Raw genomic sequence first — 10,902 nt, 5'->3', positions numbered from 1 at the left:
ATTAATTTACAAAAGGACATAAATATGAGCGGTACATGAGCAAATCATTATTAGATATCCCTCTAAAACTTTATGGTAGCCTGCCAGCCTTGACAGGAATAAAGAAATAAGAAAGGCATCACTGCTGCCTATGCCAAAAAAAGCGGTTGTCAAGATAGTGTCTGAAAACGAGCGTCGAACGAGGAAACGAAAACGAGGTTTTAGAGCACAGTGATTCCATGGTTCCAGTGATTCCAGTGATTCCAATGGTTAACTTTCTTTTTGGCCCCACTACCGTTTCGAGGAAATTCTAGAAGAGTTGTTATAAACTCTTACTATTAATATAGACTTTGATAATATTTATAATTCCTAGATTACCTTCAAATGAAAATTTTTATTACTAGACAGATTTTTTCAAATCGTGTTTTTATGCTGTTGGTAACTGTAGACTGTAGATCACTCCTAACTAAGTGGTGGCTACTGTTTTAAAAATGATTCCGAAAATACTAATATTTGTGTTCCTTTGTTTCATTTACTTTTGAGCCTTGCCAACCACATTCAGTCTTCTGTTTTTCATTGTGTTTTTCAGTTTAAATGCGACATTCATTTTTGTGTGCTTAATATTTCTAAGGCCTTCGATCTGTAAGCCATTAATTCTTTAATGGTATTAATATTTCCATCGTTTCGAAAAATTTCTGTGTCGAAAAATTTGAACAGTAAATTTAACTGGAGTTTTTCGTCACATTCATCGCTCAGGTCAATTTAACTTTAACAGTGCCAGAGAAATAAAGTAAAAGATCATTTCAGGACCTTTTTTAATAAAAACTCCGAAAGGCTGTTAATTGGTTTTTTATCCACCTGCTCAACTTTTTCTTATATTTATTTTAGTTCCAAAATCATAATTTTTTTAGTAGGGTTTTAAGACGACTAACTTGATCTTAACCATTTTTTTGAGAAAGGAGTGTCACCATACAGAAAAGACGGAGAAGAGATTCTTAAGAGGGAATAAATATATGATTTACACATTACAGCTTTTCAGAATTTTCAAGTAAAGTTTTCCAATCTGGAATGCAAGTCGCTGCACTCATATTGTGAATGATGTTAACATACTCGCTTTTTTTAATCTACCTGTCAAATATATTTAACAGATGGAAAATCATTTTTTTTGAAAAGTTCGTTTCGTACTTCAACCATAGAATTGATGTTTGGAAAAATGAAAAAAAAAAAAAAAATATCAGCAACTCGTACATTGTTTTCTGAAATCTAGAAATATAAGGTATCGTTTTGCTTTTACTTCAGAAAAAAAATATCATTTTGAACAAACCCAAAAAATATATTTAAGGAACCAAAGCCTTGTATACTTCAGTGTGGGAAAGATTCTCAAGGACATTTTAGAACAAATTTCGTTCAAATTGCCTACTAAAAGCTATTTTGTGTTTGAAAGCAAAGGTTTTTTTTTGTAATATTTTTATTTCAAATAAATATATCTGAGCGAATCCCATATCAATGTACAAAGCTAAGAGTCAATTAATTTCTTGACTGTTAAATTAATTGAAAAAGGAGTGAAATTAGAATTGGTAAGATAATAATAAAAATAATTCATTTCTAACCCACTAATATAATAATATAAACACTGTTGTACAAGAGAGAGAGAGAGAGAGAGAGAGAGAGAGAGAGAAAGAGAGAGAGAAAAAAAACGAGAAAATGTCAGATTTAAAATCATGAAGAGGTGGCAAATGACCAAAGTCTAATGTCTGTCAGTCTTTAGCTCGTAACAGCAACTTTTCTAAAAGTATCACTTATTCCAAATTAATGTGAAATCCTTCAACTACGTTACCAAGGCGGAAGCAAAAATAAATAGAAACGGAAATACCGAGTACTGCTAGAAGAAAAATCTTTTTTTGAGAAATGGGTAAAACCCAGAAAGATATAAAACTGAACAATTACTAAAAGAGAGAATAGCTTGTGCAGAGCTTTACAGTTATATATCGCTCTACTACCAATGATCTTTGAGTATCCAACCCTAATCTTAAACCTGGAGTTGAAAACTAGTCGTGAATGAAAGGAACATAAATTATTAGTAGTAATGTTAATACCGAACCATCGAAAAGATGAGTAAAAAGGGGCGGGAAACTTTTACAAGGAAGGGGAGATGGAGAAGAGGGAGAGGAACCTCCTGTCTGAAGGGCCATGAAACGGAGCTCAGTATCGCCGGTAGGTAGGCACCGTAAAGTCCAATGCCATATTCTTCACCTTTTTTTATAGCTAAGAGATCATCAATATTTGCAACATATGAAACGTTAGCTAAACCCTAAAAATAAATTAGAGGTACATTCAGATGTACCTTCAGATGGCCGCCCTGGCCGAGTGGGTTGGTGCGCTGGATTCGATATCCCTTGTCTGAGAGGACGCGGGTTCGAATCCCAGTGTACCCAATTCTTCAGTTTGGGACGGGGGTCAGTGGCGTGACTCTGTAAGCTTAGCCAGAGTCGACCCAGCTCTAAATGGGTACCTGGAGAAATCGTTTTCTAGTGTGTCAATTATTCTGTCTCTGATAAACATAGGATGTCGAGGCCTAGGTGATTTATTTTACCAGCTATGAAAGTCTGGGTCGTCAAACATTTCATCGAACAGACGTTCCAGCACCCTATAAGGGATTGTCTTCGTTTCAAAAGGTGTCCAGCTGGCCAATTTTTCGAAGGAGACACCGGTAAATAATCAAACGCATCGCTTGTCGGGAATGCCATTGCCTGGGTTGACACTCTTTGATCTGCTTTCTTCATAACGTTTCTTAGGTATATTATTGACCAACAGGTCCCTAGTCCGTCGTCGCCTTCATACTTTAGCCACTCTTTCAATAGGCATGTAGCTAGGGAGTGTTGCCATCGCTTCACCACTAAAAATCCAAAAACTGTTCATGCTTTCTTCTAGTTTGATCTTAACTAATCCTCTTGGTTATTCCGGCTAACAGTGGCATCAATTCACAAAAATATAAGAGGGATCAAAATGTAATTTTTTTTAAGTCTAGGAGACGGGAAAGGGCCATTTTTTTCTATTTTCCCAATAACATTACCAAAAAAAAAAAAATTTTCAATCAATATGCCCCCCAAAAATCTAGAAATCTAGAAGTTCTTTTTCAAATCTTGAGAGGAAAAAGATAAGAAATATGGGACACATGCCTCCTATGAAAAAAATATAGATTATTGCCACATGTTCTTATTAGTTGAAGTAAAAATGTACTTTGTTTATTTTGGTCCGCACTTATTTAGATAACTAATTCTTGGATCGAGCCGGGTAAGCACTCCTTTGCCGAAGGGCACTAATTCACGAAATATAGGGAGGGGGGCAATTTTTTCAAAGAAAATCATAAAAAAAAACCTTTATAAAAATTTACAGGGCCCTCCCCTAACCTCGATTTGTGTCATAGGCTCGTCCAAGGGAATGGAGAGTTTAAAAAAAGAAAAACAATACAAGAAGCTAGGTCCCTAACGGTTTGTAAAACATTGCTCAATAAGACAAATTACAAATTGTTTACTTTGATAAAATTGACGCACAACCTAAAACAGAAAAGATACACTCTTAGTTTGAGCCCCATGGGGTAGGAAATGTCAACTGGGAAATTAAACATACTACTTGTAAAAATGTAACTAACAATTATTGTAATTTAACTCAAATCCCATTTTGTCCGGCACATATAAATTAAAACGAAAGATAATCAATCTATAGACTAAGTTCGCTGCACATGAAAAATTCTGAATCACCTCCTCAGTCAATCATATCTGCATCTATACCTCGTTCACGCCTAGTGTCAGAACTCGAATGTATTCTCCAGAGTTTCCACGTGTTGTACCACAGTTGAATTGTCTTAATTACCTTGGATAGGTCATATGATATATCAGTGAAAATTCCAACAAGCATTATCGGCTAACTTACATGAGATTTTTTTTTAATATTTAAGCCCTAACTTCCAATTCTGGTTGAAGCTCATTTCCGAGAATTATGATTGACTTGACATCAGTAAAGTAAGCGAGATTATCCCCACATTTATACTAAAAAAGAAAAAAAATACCCCCTTAATTTCCTATATATTCATGTAATTTGAGCAGTTTTACTTTTTTCCAAATTTGACAATACCCCTCATCCTAAGAAAATCAAAAATATTGAACACACTTCACTGAAAATAATACTAGTAAAAATATTAAAAATTGAGTCTAAAAAGATATCGTTTTCGTCTAGACTTAAAACAACAGTAAAGTGGTATTCAGAGTGTATCTAAACACTCAAATCTGGGAAAAATTGTAATCCGTGTTAATTTCATTTTTACGATTCGTATTCAATGTTAATGGTCAAATGTTAGTTTCATGGAAGCTTTCGGATAAATCTACTTTATGTCGGGGAAAATCCCATGAATAGTAGAAGCACTATTGTCTTAATAGACCATTAGGTTACAATTCTGTTTCTGAAAATATAATAGTAACTCGTTCAATCAGTGAAATTTTCGAAAATAAAGTCTTAACAATGCATGAAAATCTGTTCCAACTCAAAGCATGCAAGTCGGGTATCTGGGAATCAAACAGTAGATGCAACTGCTCAATGGTAACTGCTATCAGTGAATCTAAGCTCCCAGATCCTGTTAGCACTAAGCTACCAGACATCCACTGCGATCCACGGCAGAATACAAAAGAATTGTGGCAGAGTTGTAATATATACTTTCCAAAACCAATAAACTTGTAAAAATAGTCTTTACTAATAGATTATACACGGGTAACTGTTAACTGTAATAAAATATATTTGAGTCTCTCAGAATCTTTGGCGTCTTTATTTAAAACTGAATGCACTTGAAGCCCTGCCGTCTATTATTGTATTCTCAAGAAATCCCACTCGGAGAATACATCCAATATCAATGAAACGATAAGTGAGTGGTCCAAAAAATTGACCTGGGAAGGTGTTTCCAAATTCCTATGCACACTCGTCTCCCAACTACTATGGTAGAATTTTTCGTTTAATATTTAGGCCCTACAATTATTTGTTGATAACTTCACATTTTGGTCAGTCAGTAGTTGAAGTTCACCTCCTAAAATTTTCATTGAACCTGGTATCAGAAAAGTGATCAAGAATGCCTCATGTTCATACTCCACTAAAAACCTCAAAATATTCAGAATATCATATATATTCATGTAGTTTGCACGATTTTACTATTAGTTTTGTAAATATAACCCCTTCCCTAAAATAATCACTTGTATATGTACCTTCACGGAATCAAGACACGCTTTGTTTTCTAAGAAACTATTAGCAGATAGAGGGCGAAAAAGATTGGAATCAATGACACTGACAAATGCTTAGTTCTGGAGGAAGGTGGCTAACGTACAAAGAAGTCCCCCACCAAAACAAATCCTGCACAAGCGCCTGGAGGGGAAAGGGGGATCTAATTTTTAGAGGAAGACCTGAAACTATATATATATATATATATATATATATATACCCAAAACAATCCGAAGGCAATTTCTCTGGAAAACTTCTAGCAAATGCTCATCCGCTTTCTGAAGCGCTCACGCTTATGTCAGACTTTTTTTTAGATATAGTATATACTACTCTAAGAATAATTAATGTGTTGAATACAGTTCACTAAAAACAATGCGGGTAAAAATTTTGAGAAACATGGGCGTAATTTGCTATGGGGCAGGGGGGAGCAACTGCCCCCCACACCTCAATTTACCCCCCCCCCCCTCAGCTGAATTTTAGTTCCTTTTAAAATATTGTTAAAACTAAGACAAACCTGCTTAATTCAAGCATCCACAGAAACGGGTCAGTTTTCTTCGGTAGCCTCAAGATTTACCTTTATGGTACTATTTGGCTCATTTTTCAATTTCACGGTCATTTTGGGAAATTGGTTCGAACCCCCCCCCCCCCCCCTCCCCTCAAGGATTCTAATGAAATTACGCAACTATTGAGAAAGGAATCTAAAGACGTATCATTCTCTTCAGGACCTAGAATGGCAGCTAAGATGAAACTCAGAAATGTGGTTTAGCACTTCGGATTTGTTTCCGTAATGGTTAAGGTTTGGTTCCGCCAAGGTTTGTCTCTTGAAGGGTCATGAATACTCCGAACTCTTACTATCCACTAAAAGAAGCCAAATTTGCATAAACAATATCGCTCTTTTTATTTACATACAACTAATCAAACAAAATAAATCACTCGTTCGGAGGACCATAAATTTTATCGGTGATTTTCTTTCCAAGTGTGTCTTTAAACTGAAAAAAAGAAAAAAACAGTAAGAACAAGAAACAATGACATAACCTTAAGACAAGATAAAAATTAAGAAGCATGATCTAGTTAAACAAGTGTCCATTTCTGAAAAACCAGAAAACATGCCACATCCCTAAGCCGCTTTGTTGCATAAGATGTGGCAACTCAAGAACATTATGACTTCCAAACACTTTTATTAAACTCTGTCTCTTTAAAAGATAAAGATTCAAAGATCAAATAATCGGTTTATTGCATTCACAAGTAGCTATGGCCATTTGAAAGAGAAGTGGGTATGGTCTCGGCATGAAGTTTTACAAGCGAGCTCAAGTATGAATATGAATTGCTAAGATGAAACATGGAAGAATTATTTTTCTGTCCTGATAGATTCACCACCAAAGGCTAAAAAGAGTAAAATAAAAAAAAAATTTACAGAAACTTTTATTTCCAAATGCACTAGGAAGTAAGTTGATATATAAATAAAATTAGTTTTATTGAGTTTAAAAAATTGATTGAATGAGATTTTTCGATTACTTACTGCCAAAAAGTAAGTTGATATATAAATAAAATTAATTTTTTTGAGTTTAAAAAATTGATTGAATGAGACTTTTCGATTACTTACTGCCATAAAATGAGAGCCCAGTAGTTTAAAATATCCAGAAATTCAGGTGCATTGCTAATTCGTTTTTTTTTCGTTTTTTTACTGGTTGATAGGCTAATTTGGCAAATTGGCTTCATTTGGCTTTAAGCTAATTTGGAAACGTATGTGCAAAAAAATAGTTAAAAAGCTCGCCTTTTCAGAAATTTACTGCTTTAAAATTTCATTGCTTCACCTATTTGAAGATTCGCGTGAAGGAAAACCATCATATTACCAAATCACATTAAATCAATATCACATCATATTACTAAAATTAAAGCCAAACACATTCCGAGTTTTGAATGGACCATTTTTTTAAGAGGTAGGAGAATATCCGGTCATTTGCACAATAAATTGCAGTATATCAGGCTTACGGACCTAGATTTTCCACTATTCCCAAATTTTTGGGCTTCCCCTAGGGAAAATTAGATTTTCCTCAAATTCCCGAAAAATTAGCGTTAACACAAATCAATGACCTTAATATAATATCATTATTCGTATATCCATGATGATTTATTTTTGAAGAAACTTTGAAGAACCCTGTTTTCTTTCTGGAAAATTCAGGATAGTCAAAGGCTGGAAGTATTGTACAAAATTACGCAAATGTTCAAAATTAACACGAAAGTTAACACAAAATGTACAAAAGGAAAAAAAACATTGGTCATTGCCTGTTCACTGCAATAAGTGAAAACTTTTGCTTTTAAGGTTGAAATTATTGTTTATCGTTTAATAAAATTTCTTTTTAATTTGCTTTGGTAGTAATATAGTGTTGTCCTGTCATAATAATAATATCCAGTCAGTAAGAAACAAAATACAAAAGTATACGTAAACAGGCGATAAACTGTAAAGAGTTTCCGTGACTAAAGTAAAAAATAAGACAGAATAAAATTATGTAGTAGTTTAGGCAAAATATTAATATACGGGGCCAGAGGGATTCTCCTCCTCCTCTTCCCATCCCAGAGCTATTTTAAAAACCTAATTTGACATAAAATATTATGAATGTTAATAAATTGAGAGGGAGTAGTCAATCTGAACATGTACCAGTTAAGATAGGAACGGGGCCACAATTAGTGATATGGAAAGAATTAAAGAGAGATGGGCAGAGCATTTTGAGAATGTGCTCAATCGAGATAAAATTGCAGGAAAAGATGTAGAGAAAAATGAAAAAGTTTGTGATACCTCGGATGTGAAGGAAGATTTGTTCTGTGAGGAAGAATTAGCAACAGTACTAAAAGGATTGAAAAATAATAAGGCTCCTGGTGCTGATAGTGTGGTAAATAAGTTTCTTAAAAATGTCGACTCTGAGCTAAGAAATAAGTTACTGAAAATTATGAATATGATTTTGAAAACGGGGAAGTGCCTAGCGACTTCAGGAAAACCTTAATTAAGCCACTGTATAAGAAAGGTGATAAGAGCGAGTGTGTTAATTATTGAGACATTAGTCTAGTCTCTGTAGGTACCAAATTACTTAGTAATATGATACTTTTTCGACTGAGAGATGCTGTAGACACAGTTCCAAGAGAAAATCAACGCAATTTTAGAAAATGTAGAGGATGTATTGACCAAATTTTCACTCTTAAGTCAATAATTGAAAAGTACCTGAGTAATTAAACACCTTTAGTCCTCAGTTTTATAGATTATGAGCAAGCGTTCGATTCAGTTAAAGAAGAACTTTAGCAAAGGTTTTATCCTTGTATGGTATACCAGACGAATACATTAAAGTTATTAGTGCTATGTACGAAAATAACACTGCTGCGGCTAAGGTAGGAAATGAGGTTAGCAGCTTGTTTCGTACTAAATCAAGGAAAGGCAATGGGAGACCAAGGAATCAAATGGGGAAGAAAAACTCTCCCGGACTTACATTATGCTGATGATTTAAGCATCCTAGATGAAAGTGTGAGCAAAATGGATGAACTTTTAGAAGTTTGAAAATTAATGTTATGAAGACGAAGTCACTAAGGCTAGGAATAAGTGAAGATGAAAAGGTGACGTTGGGTAACGAAAAGACTGATCAGGTGGACAGCTTCACTTACCTTGGTCGTATTATTAGTAAAGATGGTGGGAGAAGTGAAGATGTTAAAAGTAGAACAGCCAAGGTTCAGGGTGTTTTTTCGCAGTTAAAAAAAAGTTTGGAAGAATAGGAAGATAAGCCTGCGAACCAAGATTAAAATATTGGAAGCTAGAGGGATGACAGTGGTCAAATATGGCTCTGAATCATGGGGACTCCGAAAAGCGGATGAAGATTTGCTAGATGTATTCCAGAGGAATTGCCTAAGGATTGCTCTGGGTACCCGGCTTACTGACCGTATTTCAAACAGTAGGCTGCATGAAATGTGTGGTTCAATCTCACTTCCTAGGGCTATAATGAGAGAAAGGTTGAGATACGCTAGGGCACGTTCTGCAGATGAGAGATTGCCAAAGATTGTCCTTCTCGGCCAACCGTCTAGGGCTAAACGGAAAGGAAGCTGTCCGCGATTGGAGTGAGAGGATGTCATAAAGAAAGATTTAAAGGAAACAAGATTTCCTGGGAGGTTGTAAAGAGGGAGGCACTGAATAGATTGGGATGGAGGAGGAGCGTGCGTAGCTGTTGCTCTTAGTCGAATTGGTGCTGCGGTGACTTGTTAGTAGTAGTAGTGCTGTAGATATTCTACGATCATATCAGCTTTAAAAATTGGTTCTAATGCTTAAATTGGATTGAATTTACCTATTAATGGAATTATGTATTTACCATAATAAATTATTCATTATAATGTATTTACCTATAAATTTACTTTTCATTCCCGCAGATATTTTTTCAGCGGGGTGAGGAAATAGTAAAAAAAAATGTGTTTTATTGATAATTTGAATATGAAGTGTTCAAAAATTCGGGCAAAAAGTTTTCAGGGGAGAGTCTGGGCCCGAGCCCCTCCCCCTGGGTATTTCTCTGATTGCAATCATCCCTACCCTCTTTCTTCCCCTTTTTTATGACAGACGGTAATCAAGACTATGATTTTTCCATTCTTTTCTTATATTCATGATCCATTCTTTTCTTATATTCATGACTGGTTTTTCAATTTCGCAATTTTAAGTTTCTTCCCATTCTTTCGTTTTTATTGCACCGAAGCTAATCTGGTGGATTGGTTTTACATCGGTTTTTGACTAATATTGCACCCTTGATATAATTACAGCCAAGCACATACGCAGGACTCTTTACTGGTGCAATCATACCATCTGTATTTCTGTTTCTTTGTTTTATGACAGACCGTTATTGAGACCATGATGCCAGCTGACCTTCAACACACTCTTCGCGACTTAATGAGAGGATATTCTTATACCCTACCCAAAATAAAATTTTACCAATATTGAGATTTAGCTAGCACTAATTTACGCTAGTCATAATTTTTCCGTCAATTAGAAAATTCTATGAAAAATCTCATTGGCTCAAATTAACGCTAGCTATATCTCTGCATTAGTAAAATCTCAGCGTGAAAGGGGCATTAACAACACATATCAGCCAATGGTTCAATTGACTTAATAAATATTTATTTTTCATTCTGCTTTCTAGTACAAGAATTATGTGGCTTTAATCAAGCGTATCTGCAGGGGTGCACATATATCAGACCTTCAGGTTATCTTTTCACGTACCAAGTTTCAAAAATGACTTTTTAAATCCTGAAGGAATCTATTGACACTTTGAACAAAACTAACCCATGACACAGATGGTGGCATTTTGCAAGATCTCATCGAAACCAAAATTTGATTCTTATACTTCACAGGATATAATCTAATGTTTAGAAATTCTCAATTTTTTGCCAAAAAAGGGAAAAAATTGTAAGTCACAAAAGTCGACAAACAAATTCATAGTAACATTGTGAACATTTTCAGAGCGTAAAGAAAAAAAACTATTTAGAAATCAATTATTTGAAAAATACTACAAAACTGACTTACTCTAGTGAACATACTCCTATCATCTCTGCGCCACTCTGGTACATAAGAAGTATTCTTTTGAATTGATCTCCACCCATAGTGGATTCCTCCTAGAGCCGGAATCATAACAATGAGAA

Source organism: Artemia franciscana, chromosome 7, assembly GCF_032884065.1.
Source record: "Artemia franciscana chromosome 7, ASM3288406v1, whole genome shotgun sequence".
NCBI classification, from domain to species: Eukaryota; Metazoa; Arthropoda; class Branchiopoda; order Anostraca; family Artemiidae; genus Artemia; species Artemia franciscana.
This window is presented reverse-complemented; position numbering follows the sequence as displayed.